The sequence below is a fragment of the Schistocerca nitens genome, chromosome 2 (genome assembly GCF_023898315.1).
Source record: "Schistocerca nitens isolate TAMUIC-IGC-003100 chromosome 2, iqSchNite1.1, whole genome shotgun sequence".
NCBI classification, from domain to species: Eukaryota; Metazoa; Arthropoda; class Insecta; order Orthoptera; family Acrididae; genus Schistocerca; species Schistocerca nitens.
The window spans coordinates 1,021,339,187-1,021,351,865 of NC_064615.1; the positions used below are offsets into that span (position 1 = coordinate 1,021,339,187).

At 46.6% G+C, this 12,679-nt stretch overlaps 1 protein-coding gene across 5 annotated transcripts in view; it reads left to right on the top strand.

Annotated features, from left to right (window-relative positions):
• Positions 1-12,679, top strand: part of LOC126237366 (prolyl 4-hydroxylase subunit alpha-2) — an 840,261-nt gene that overhangs the window by 418,371 nt on the left and 409,211 nt on the right. For 3 of the 5 annotated variants that reach the window (XM_049947442.1, XM_049947446.1, XM_049947445.1), the window contains exon 4: positions 9,130-9,171. The exons of the other annotated variants lie outside the window; for them this stretch is intronic. The gene's annotated coding sequence lies outside the window, so the exon portion shown is untranslated. The remainder of the gene's footprint in view (positions 1-9,129; positions 9,172-12,679) is intronic. 5 annotated transcript variants of the gene reach the window in all.

Genomic DNA, 12,679 nt, shown 5'->3' on the forward strand with positions numbered 1-12,679 from the left:
CACACACACATTTCAAGCCGAGAAGGAAATAACGCTGGCAAGTGGTTATGCTCAAAAATCAGAACCATTATTTTTTCTCAACACAAAATAAAACTCAGAGTTTTTATTTTGATGTTATAGTTTCATCAAGTTGTCCGTCACTGTTTAAAACCTTGACACGCACACATTTCAAGCTAAGAAAGAAATGATGCTGGCAAGTGGTTATGCTCAAAAACGGAACCATTATTTTTTATCAACACAAAATAAAATTCAATCAGAGTTTTTATTTTGATGTTATAGTTTCATCACGTTGTCCGTCACTGTTTAAAACGTTGACACACACTCATTTCAAGCCGAGAAGGAAATAACGCTGGCAAGTGGTTATGCTCAAAAATCAGAACCATTATTTTTTCTCAACACAAAATAAAACTCAGAGTTTTTATTTTGATGTTATAGTTTCATCAAGTTGTCCGTCACTGTTTAAAACGTTGACACACACACACATTTCAAGCCGAGAAAGAAATGATGCTGGCAAGTGGTTATGCTCAAAAACGGAACCATTATTTTTTGTCAACACAAAATAAAATTCAATCAGAGTTTTTATTTTGGTGTTATAGTTTCATCACGTTGTCCGTCACTGTTTAAAACGTTGACACACACACATTTCAAGCCGAGAAGGAAATAACGCTGGCAAGTGGTTATGCTCAAAAATCAGAACCATTATTTTTTCTCAACACAAAATAAAACTCAGAGTTTTTATTTTGATGTTATAGTTTCATCAAGTTGTCCGTCACTGTTTAAAACCTTGACACGCACACATTTCAAGCTAAGAAAGAAATGATGCTGGCAAGTGGTTATGCTCAAAAACGGAACCATTATTTTTTGTCAACACAAAATAAAATTCGATCAGAGTTTTTATTTTGATGTTATAGTTTCATCAAGTTGTCCGTCACTGTTTAAAACGTTGACACACACACATTTCAAGCCGAGAAGGAAATAACGCTGGCAAGTGGTTATGCTCAAAAATCAGAACCATTATTTTTTCTCAACACAAAATAAAGTTCAATCGAAGTTTTTATTTTGATGTTATGGTTTCATCAAATAGTCAGTCACTGTTTAAAACGTTGAGACACACACACACATTTCAAGCTGAGAAAGAAATGATGCTGGCAGGTGGTTATAAAACTGAACAGCTCCGCCTTTTTCTTCCTTCGCTTCTGTGACGAATTTTCCATCAGGGTAAGCTGTCAGAAACTGACGCGGTACAAAGCTCATTGACCGGCATCCACCCCTGTGTCTGTAAACACACCCCTGTCTCAAATGGAGCTCCACAAAATCAGCCTTATTATTGAGGATTTATTTGTAAAAAACAATCTTCCATGCGCTTTTATCGTATCTCATATGACGCATTATCAGCTAGATGCTTTCATTTCCAGCATCCATGTTTCCTCTTTGTGATGCACTCTTTAAGGTCATTGTCAGAAAATCACAACGTTGCATTTCGTAAACCATAAATCTATTCCCTTTTCAGTTATCTGGTGGTTGTAGTAGACCTGACTCCCATGATCATTTAGACTTACACCATTCGACTGCCAAGGAGTTTTGTTCAGTGTGAGCAAACAACTGAAGCATGACCCATGCCCCTAGTCGGACACAATGATCTGCCTGTGTAGTAATGATAAATGGTGTCAACACATATTTCAATTTTCGCTGTAAACCACTTGGCAGCAGCTCTGTCTCTACGTATCTTTACATACACACTCAGGAAGAAAAATCTGAACGCCTCGAAGGAGTTCTGCAACTTGAACGAAAGCTAGTAGGAGCGTTTGCACATCTGAGAGATGATGTCTATTAAAATTTGTCGCCAGTCGCATAAGAGTGAAGTCGCTATGAGGATGCAAGTTGGGTTTGCTTTAAACACACTCTGTAACTAGTTCGTCATCGTTAGTTACCTTTGAGATTGAACGTGGTGAGTTGATGTTAGTCAAAAATACCTTTAAGGCGACAAAGACGCCATTATCAGCACCACACCGAGTTTGAACGAGTTCGTGTAATAGGGCTACAAGAAGCTGGAGGTTCCTTCTACGATACTGCACGAAGGCTTGGCAGGAATGTAGCCACCGTAGGCAAGAATGCACGGTCGCAAGAGAACCAGGCACCGGATGGACACGTGGAACTACCGAAGACTATGCGACGTATGGCTCTGGCGCATCGTACTGCACCTCCAGCAGCAATCTGAGCATAAGTTGGCAACACAGTGACACAACGAACTGTTACAGATCGGTTACTTCAAGGGCAGCTCCGAGCTAGACGCTCTGTAGCGCGCATTCCACTGACCCCGAGCTATTGCCATTTGCTACTTTAGTGGTGTCAAGCGAGAGCTCGTTGGAGGGCATGGTGGAGGTCTGTTATGTTTTCTGATGAAAGCTGGTTCTGCCTCGGTGCCAGTATTGGTTAGAAGGAGGTCAGTTCAGAACCTACAACCAACCTCTCTGCGTTTTAGACACTCTGGACCTACCAAGCGGTGTGTGGCGGAGGGCACAATTCGCGCCAAAGTCATATTCCACCCCCCCCCCCCCCTCTCCTCTGTTCCACTCGCGGATCGTGCGAGGGAAAAACGACTGTCTGAACGCCTCAGTACGAGCTCTTGTCTTTGAATGGTGATCATTGCGCGATTTGAAACGTGTGTCACACTTCAAACTTTCTATGAGATTTCTAACGCTCTCGAGATGGCCAAATGTACCAGTCACGAATCTTGCCGCTCTTCTTTGGACCTTCTCAATCTCTTGAATCAGATCCAACTGGTAAGGGTAGTTGTACAGACGAACAATACTCTAAGACTGGACGAACTAACGTATTATAAGAAATTTCCTTTGTTGAAGGACTGCATCGCTTCAGGATTCTACCAACAAACCGCAATCTGAGTTCACCTTGCCCGTTACTTGTGTAATCTGATCATTCCATTTGAGATCATTTCGAATAGTCACACCCAGATACTTGACGGATGTTACCGCTTACAAAGACTGGGTATTTAATAAGTTTCCTTTAATTTATGTCTTTGGTCACAATCTTTTTGTTTAACATATTACCGGTTTCGGTCTTAAATGACCATCATTAGATCTGTTTCATAAATACAGAGTCCTAATGTACTGCGGCCATACTGGCATCAGTAGATTAGGACTTTGTTTTTGTAAAACAGATCTGATGATGGTCATTAAAGGCCGAAACCGGTAATCTGTTAAACAAAAAGATTGTGACCATAGACGTAAATTAAAGGGAACTTGTTACATATACGGGTCACTGTGTTTTTTCGCGACGATGTCGCTGCTTGTGAGACTGGGTATTTATTTTGTACTCGTACATTAGTGGGGATTTTCGCCTTGTTATACGCAGTAGGTTACACTTACTAATATTGAGAGATAACTGCCAGTTTATTTTCTGCAAATCCTCATTGATTTGTTCACAGTTTTCGTGTGACACCACTTTCCTGGAGGCTACAGCATCATCGGCAAACAGTCTAATGCCGCTGTCAATACCGCCAACCAGATCGTTTATGTAAATCGCAAAAAGCAGCGGACCTATTGCGCTGCCCTGGGCCACATCTGAAGTTACACTAGTTTCTGTTGAAGTCACCCATTCAGGACGACATGCTGCTCCCTGTCTGTTAGAAAACTTTCTATCCAACCGCATATGTCATCGGATAGACCGTAGGCGCGCACTTTTTGTAGCAAGCGACAGTGCGGAACTGAGTCGAACGCATTTCGAAAGTCGAGAAATAAGGCATCAACCTGGGAGCCGGTATCTAGAGCCTGTTGTGTATCATGCACAAAGAGGGCCAGCTGTGTCTCGCATGACCGCTGTTTCCTAAAACCGTGCTGGTTTCTGTAGATGAGCTTCTCAGAGTCTAGAAAGGACATTATGCCTGAACACAAAATATGTTCCATGATTCTACAACAAATCGATGTCAGTGAAATTGGCCGGTAATTATGTGCATCCGATTTTCTACCCTTTGCTATGACCTGGGCCTTCTTCCAGTCCCGTGGAACTTTCCGCTGTTCCAATGATCTCTGATAGATGATGGATAAGAATGGTGCTATATTTGTAGCACAGTCAACATATAATCATACAGGGATACCATCTGGGCCAGATGTCTTCCTGGCGTCCAAGGATCTTAACTGATATACAATCCCAGATACACTAAACACTATGTCAGTCATCCTTGCGTTTGTTCGATAATTGAAAGGGGGAATGGTGCTGCAGTCCTCTACCGTAAACTACACTCCTGGAAATTGAAATAAGAACACCGTGAATTCATTGTCCCAGGAAGGGGAAACTTTATTGACACATTCCTGGGGTCAGATACATCACATGATCACACTGACAGAACCACAGGCACATAGACACAGGCAACAGAGCATGCACAATGTCGGCACTAGTACAGTGTATATCCACCTTTCGCAGCAATGCAGGCTGCTATTCTCCCATGGAGACGATCGTAGAGATGCTGGATGTAGTCCTGTGGAACGGCTTGCCATGCCATTTCCACCTGGCGCCTCAGTTGGACCAGCGTTCGTGCTGGACGTGCACACCGCGTGAGACGACGCTTCATCCAGTCTCAAACATGCTCAATGGGGGACAGATCCGGAGATCTTGCTGGCCAGGGTAGTTGACTTACACCTTCTAGAGCACGTTGGGTGGCACGGGATACATGCGGACGTGCATTGTCCTGTTGGAACAGCAAGTTCCCTTGCCGGTCTAGGAATGGTAGAACGATGGGTTCGATGACGGTTTGGATGTACCGTGCACTATTCAGTGTCCCCTCGACGATCACCAGTGGTGTACGGCCAGTGTAGGAGATCGCTCCCCACACCATGATGCCGGGTGTTGGCCCTGTGTGCCTCGGTCGTATGCAGTCCTGATTGTGGCGCTCACCTGCACGGCGCCAAACACGCATACGACCATCATTGGCACCAAGGCAGAAGCGACTCTCATCGCTGAAGACGACACGTCTCCATTCGTCCCTCCATTCACGCCTGTCGCGACACCACTGGAGGCGGGCTGCACGATGTTGGGGCGTGAGCGGAAGACGGCCTAACGGTGTGCGGGACCGGAGCCCAGCTTCATGGAGACGGTTGCGAACGGTCCTCGCCGATACCCCAGGAGCAACAGTGTCCCTAATTTGCTGGGAAGTGGCGGTGCGGTCCCCTACGGCACTGCGTAGGATCCTACGGTCTTGGCGTGCATCCGTGCGTCGCTGCGGTCCGGTCCCAGGTCGACGGGCATGTGCAACTTCCGCCGACCACTGGCGACATCGATGTACTGTGGAGACCTCACGCCCCACGTGTTGAGCAATTCGGCGGTACGTCCACCCGGCCTCCCGCATGCCCACTATACGCCCTCGCTCAAAGTCCGTCAACTGCACATACGGTTCACGTCCACGCTGTCGCGGCATGCTACCAGTGTTAAAGACTGCGATGGAGCTCCGTATGCCACGGCAAACTGGCTGACACTGACGGCGGCGGTGCACAAATGCTGAGCAGCTAGCGCCATTCGACGGCCAACACCGCGGTTCCTGGTGTGTCCGCTGTGCCGTGCGTGTGAACATTGCTTGTACAGCCCTCTCGCAGTGTCCGGAGCAAGTATGGTGGGTCTGACACACCGGTGTCAATGTGTTCTTTTTTCCATTTCCAGGAGTGTAGTTTTTGAAAGCTAGGTTTAGAATTTCGGCCTTCCGTTTATCATCATCCCGTACTGTCAGCAAGAGAAGGAGTTGTTTCCCAACATGATAACGCTCACCCTCATATGCTGTACAGAGTGTCGATATGTCGCCTTGGCTTCCTTGATCAGCAGACCTGTCTCCTGTCGAGCACATGTGGGAGATCATCGGTTGACAACTCCAACGTTGTTCGCAGGAGAGCTTCTGTAATGTTTGGAAGGTACGAGACGAGATGCAGCGGTAAAGCTGTGAGGGCCGTAGCTCAGATGGTAGAGCACTTGCCCGCGAAAGGCAAAGGTCCCGAGTTCGAGTCTCGGTCCGGCACACAGTTTTAATCTGCCACGAAGTTTCATATCAGTGCACACTCCGCTGCAGAGTGAAAATATCATTCTGGAAATATTACCCAGGCTGTGGCTAAGCCGTGTCTCCGCAATATCCTTTCTTTCAGGAGTGCTAGTTCTGCAAGATTCGCAGGAGAGCTTCTGTAACCAGAATGAGATTTTCACTCTGCAGCGGAGTGTGCGCTGATATGAAAGTTCCTGGCAGATTAAAACTCTGTGCCCGACCGAGACTCGAACTCGGGACCTTTGCCTTTCGCGGGCAAGTGCTCTACCATCTGCGCTACCGAAGCACGACTCACGCGCGGCCCTCACAGCTTTACTTCTGCCAGTATCTCGTCTCCTACCTTCCAAACATTACAGAAGCTCTCCTGCGAACCTTGCAGAACTAGCACTAATGAAAGAAAGGATTCTGCGGAGACATGGATTAGCCACAGCCTGGGGGATGTTTCCAGAATGACATTTTCACTCTGCAGCGGAGTGTGCGCTGATATGAAACTTCCTGGCAGATTAAAACTCTGTGCCCGACCGAGACTCGATCTCGGGACCTTTGCCTTTCGCGGGCAAGTGCTCTACCATCTGAGCTACCGAAACACGACTCACGCCCGGCCCTCACAGCTTTACTTCTGCCAGTATCTCGTCTCCTACCTTCCAAACTTTACAGAAGCTCTCCACTGCAGGAGAAAACCTCATTCTGGAAACATCCCCCCGGCTGTGGCCAAGCCATGTCTGCGCCGTATCCTTTCTTTCAAGAGTGCTAGTTCTGCAAGGTTCGCAGGAGAGCTTCTGTAAAGTTTGGAAGGTAGGAGACGAGGTACTGGCGGAAGTAAGGCTGTGAGGAATGGGCGTGAGCCGTGCTTCGGTAGCTCAGTTGGTAGAGCACTTGCCTGCGAAAGGCAAAGGTCCCGAGTTCGAGTCTCGGTCCGGCACACAGTTTTAATATGCCAGGAAGTTTCATATCAGCGCACACTCCGCTGCAGAGTGAAAATCTCATTCTGGAAACTCCAACGTCATCAATAGACAGACTTAACTGACCCTGTATTAACTGTCTAACAGCCATGGAACTCCATCCCACAAACTGACATCCGACACCTGTACAACACAATCCATGGACATCTGCATGCTTGTATTCAACATTCTGGCAGTTACACCGGTTATTCCTGTATCATTATTTCACGTTTACCGTGGCTTATCTCGCGTTCACATTAACCTGTGACCTTGCAGTGTTAATCACTTAAGTATGTTACCTATAGAACTGTATTCCTGAACTTTCATTACTCGAAATTGATTATTTTTTGATGTTGCGATCTTTTTCTGTCAGTGTATCTTTCGGGGGCCGTACTCTGGCGTTTGTGTTTTCATAGATGTTGTTTGGCAATTTTACTTGTTTTCCTATGTTGCAATCTGTAAAACTGAGTGCACTGTGGCATCTGCCATTAGGTTTCTGAATCTAACTAGTCAGAAAACTATCTCTGAGCAGTATTACAAATGTTTGAATTAGTTTACAGAGATATTCATAAGGTTTTGTAATTTATATTTTTTGTAGTTTGGTCTACTAACTGCAAACTTGACTGTTAAATTAATTTTGGTGTTGAAATATGCTTTTCCAGCTCTCAAATGATTAAATGTTACATCGTTACGGTTCTGAGCTAAATACACTGCGCAAAACAAAGGACCACTCCAGGCAGGTAACTGGAATCTTAAAAGTGTCAAGAGGTTGCCTGTCTGCAGGCGCGTAGCGCTACTTTGTAGGTTTTCTTTGTAAATGCACATTTTTCAAATTCTCAAAAAATGTGGGCAGCTGCCACTAAGGGTATTGCTGAACTCGGAGGGGGTGAGGGGGGGGGGGCGTCGAGTCTTAGAGGGGCCGTTTGCCGTTGTATCCATGCATGTGTCAATGTCACACCCCTCCGTGATCACGCCACAGGAGGGCGCGAAACGTAAATAATTTCGTCGAATAATTTTGAACGCTCCCTAACGATTCCACTCTGTACACCACAGCAAAGCTGCGGGTGCACTGCAATGCAAAGGAGTGCGGTCACATTCAGTGGGGTTGCTGACCCGAGATAGAGAACGGTTGAAGTGTCCAGCAGGTGACAGCAGTATCCAGAATTGTCAAGAACTATGCCCTGTTGTTCATCGCGCTGCGAACTGTCCTTTTCGGCCAAGAGAAGGGATGGTTTGATTGACGCCCATTAAGCCACCCCTTAAGACATTTTCGTGTCCATTCTGAGCGTCGGTGTGTCAGAAATGTTTTCCCTGGACATCTGGAAGAAAACCGTGTAATTTCGACAATGGGCGTCGCGGTTGTTACAATCTTTCCATCAAGTCCACGGTGGCGTCGGGCGAATTGTGCGGAAATTTTGTGGCAGTGTGACATAATCAATCAACCATACACCTCGCCTGAGCTAAGCTCTGACCTTTTTTCGCATGTGCCGACAGTTTGCTGTCTGAAGCGTCATGGAGCCCGTGCGGAACGTCGCAGGGCTTCGCCCTAATGCTCCCTTACAGAGGAAGCTTGTAGGCACCTTTGAGCTAAATTTCAAACGTATGCATCACAGTGGGAGACAATTAAGACGTTTCGAGAAAGTCGCCCTTTAATTGTGTTGCACAGTGTGTGTAGGCACTTTCACGTTCAAAATTCGATGGTTTAATCTCTTTAGAACCACTTTCGCTACAATATGCACCAGTTTCTCGGTCATTAATGTGCCTGGCGACACACTTTTAAACATATTTCAAACGCGCGAGAGGCACTGGAGTGGGGTTCGTTCTCCGGCAAATGGCACGGCGGTTGGGGGATGCTCCACTGTGGAAATCTGCGGGGGGTCCTGTGCTGCGGCGCGCTTCTGTGCTCTTTGTCACGTCAGTCTGGTGCCTGAGATGATGCGACGTCGTCGCAAGTCTGCGAAAAGCGCTGCCTCATGTTGTGTGACAGCCGCTTCCCTGAGCTTGTGGACTGAGCAAACATTTCCCTCTCCCCCACGTTTCTTACGCAAGGACGTGTTAGCAGTCGAGTATTTACTCCTTGGTTGTCACGGTATTTCCAGACTGCATCCGCCTCTCTGCGTTATTAAAAGGTTTGCCCTTTGATTGCAGCTGCAGCGGCCGGTGTTCCGAGGACCGAAGCAAAGGAGAAAGGTGAGTGAGAGACTGGACGCCTTACACGGTACACATCATACCTCACTGTTCTATCACTTTCTCTCTGATGCATGTATGTCTGTGCAAGCGCTGAAGTATTGCTGAGCTAGTCTGTCGTTGCCTTTAGTGTTCATATACAAAGCAAACATATGGCTTCCACTTTGTACGGACATTAACTGACAGATGTGCATTTCTGGATTACAGCAGAGTTGCTCGATTGAGAATGTCTTTTAAACATTTGCCCGTCATGTATACTGTCCAGTCACATTAACGTAAACACCTGTCAAAAGCCTAAGTAACCACTTTTTGCAGCGCGGACGATTGTGAGACGTGCAGGAAAAGTTACCAACTGTTGGTACCGACGTGGATGTGGAGCCATGCCGACTCAGTGCTGTGGCCAGTGCGCTAGAGTTCTAGGTCGACGATCGTTGAGGCGAACAGCCCGATTGAGGTGTTCCCACAGTCTTGACTGGGTTAAAAGCCGGGGAGTTTAGTGGCCAGGGGAGTGCGATAAAATCATCCTGGTGCTCTTTGAACCACGCATGTACATTGCGAGCTGTGTGACACGTTGCATCGTCCTACTGGTAGATGCCAGGGAGACAAACTGCGTGTAGGTGTGGACATGGCCACCAAAGGTAGATGCATACTTGTTGAGAGCTGGTCACTCAGGATGGACAGGATAAGGTTACGATTGTGGATGGGGCCGTAATCAATTACTCTCGGTTGCACAACAATATGTCAACATTATTTAAAAACATTAAAATTTTAAAACAATCTCTTAAAAAAAACACAATTGACTGTATGACGGCTGAAGGTCTTATCACCAAGAATTCCACAATTTTGGGGTCAACGGCCACGAACAATAACCTCAAACAACAAACGGCTGAAGGTCTGAATTAGAAGTCAGAAGAACAATTCCAAATAGCAGATATTAAGATAAATACTTCGTTTTAAAACAAACTGTAACATGGCTGAAGGTCTTATTATAAAAGAAGTAAAATAATTACTCGGCTGAAAGCCACAAACAATTTCAAATTACAAACGCCTGAAGGCCTGAATTGGAAGTTAGGAACACAATTCCAAATAGCACTTTTAAAATAAATCCCTTGCTTTTAAAACAAGTAGCCTTAAAAAAACTTACTGTAACACAGCTGAAGGCCTTATCACCAAAGAAGCGAAATTATTGCTCGGCTGAAGGCCACACCAACAATAATTATAAAAAAACAAATATCCTTAAAACAAAATCACAATCTAAGGAATCAGGACAAGCGGTTCTCAGCGAGTGTTCGAAGTGTCGGACTGGGAAGGTAACAATATAAGGAAAGGTGAGGCAGACAGCCAATACTTGTCATCGCGTAACAAGATGGCAACTCAAACTAAGGGCAGCTTTAAGTGCTGACCGACCGACTAACCAATACGCGTAGCGACCGGTCACCGGTACAACGATGGAATATTTTTAGGCAAGGGTGAAGGGACAGACAGCACTATGTCTTAAAAAACACCCAAGACTGAAGGAAACACTAGAACCAAGGTAGACCTCCCGCTCCCCACCCCAACCCCCCCCCCCCCCCAAAAAAAGAAATGCACAGTACAATGCAAGAGGCTGTCGAACTACACGCCATGTCGGACAGCATCAACACGACGAGGAAAGGTACACTGCCGGCAAAGTTCACTAACCTCAAGGGAAGGTAACTGGGGCCACAAGGCAGAAAATACCGCTGGTCGCACTTCGCTAATAAGAATAATACTAAATTCAATGATGACTAACAAATAGAGAAAGACGGCTGCAATATTTCACCGCCTCGAAACGCTTCCCTCATTGCCGCCAGGCTCAGCGGCCCTGGGAGCAACAACCCTCAGACCAAAGGCGAGCTCTCAGAATAGTTGAGGTTGCATTAGCAGTCAACTCTTCACTCAAACGTCCAGGGTACGGTGTGCAACGAAGTCGTCGCTCTCGCAGCTACCCCTCCTCCATCCGGCAGTGGCAGCACGCCGCCAGCGGCCCACGCTTGCCCTCACGCTGCACGGGCCAGCCCGCTGCTGCGCCCCCAACCGACCTCATGTCCGTTCGCAACTCCCCCAGCAAATCCAGTACGCAGACAGCACTAAAATAACTGCACAGTCAAAAGCACAAGATACACACGGATACGGGAAAACAATTCCACCAACAACACACAATACTAAAACCAATCACTGTGACAGAACACGGACGAATTATAAGTCAGCAAAAACACAGAGAAGCCAGAAGCGATCGGAAGACCAAATGCTCGTCCGCTGCGACGACCGACCGACCGACCAACCAACGGTCGTCCCCACTCAAGTCAGGCACTAGAAAGATCCCAGTATAAATAGTCGACTGACCACTTATTGCCATGAGGTCACTTCGACGGACACACACACACACACACACACACACACACACACAAGTGAAAGTTGCGCTACTCGAATATCGTCGTCCATTCAACTAAAACTCGCTGAATCCGGTCCTTGACGTGGTCGTGCACTCTCGCGGACTGTGCATGTGTGTCGCCAGCGGTCGGGCGGGTACTGGCTGTCTAGACCTCACTGCTGCTCCCTCCCAACTCAACTCGCTCGACTCACGACGACCCGGAAATACAAGAGGCCGGTCCAAAGATGGTACCACCGTACGCGCTATCGATAAGCGCTGCTGCTGCCACTCACGGACAGACAAGGCGAGCAAACGTAGTGGCGCCAGTAAACATACTAAGAAGGGAACCTCCCCACCGCACCCCCCTCAGATTTAGTTATAAGTTGGCACAGTGGATAGGCCTTGAAAAACTGAAAACAGATCAATCGAGAAAACAGGAAAAAGTTGTGTGGAACTATGAAAAAATAAGCAAAATATACAAACAGAGTAGTCCATGTGCAATATAAGCAACACCAAGAAAAGTGTGAGTTCACGAGCCTCATGGTCCCGTGGTTAGCGTGAGCAGCTGCGGAACGAGAGATTCTTGGTTCAAGTCTTCCCTCGAGTGAAAAGTTTACTTTCTTTATTTTCGCGAAGTTATGATCTGTCCGTTCGTTCATTGACGTCTCTGTTCACTGTAATAAGTTTAGTGTCTGTGTTTTGCGGTCGTACCGCAAAACCGTGCGATTAGTAGACGAAAGGACGTGCCTCTCCAATGGGAACCGAAAACATTTGATCACAAGGCCATAGGTCAACCGATTCCTCCACAGGAAAACACGTCTGATATATTCAATACGACACTGGTGACGGGATGTGCGTCACATGACAGGAATATGTTGTCGACCCACCTAAGTTGTACACTTGGCGAATGGGTAAAAAGATTCTTCTACCTTGCCCGATTTAGATTTTCTTGTGGATGTGATAATCACTCCCAAGAAAGTGATGAAAACATAAGAGTTTGTCACATAAACTGCAAAAAATGAATGCAACAGTTTCACAGTCGCACAATTTTCCCTGTGCTCTGTCAAAACATATGTTTTTTAACGTTTTTCCATGTCTAAGCAGATCTGAACATGTCCT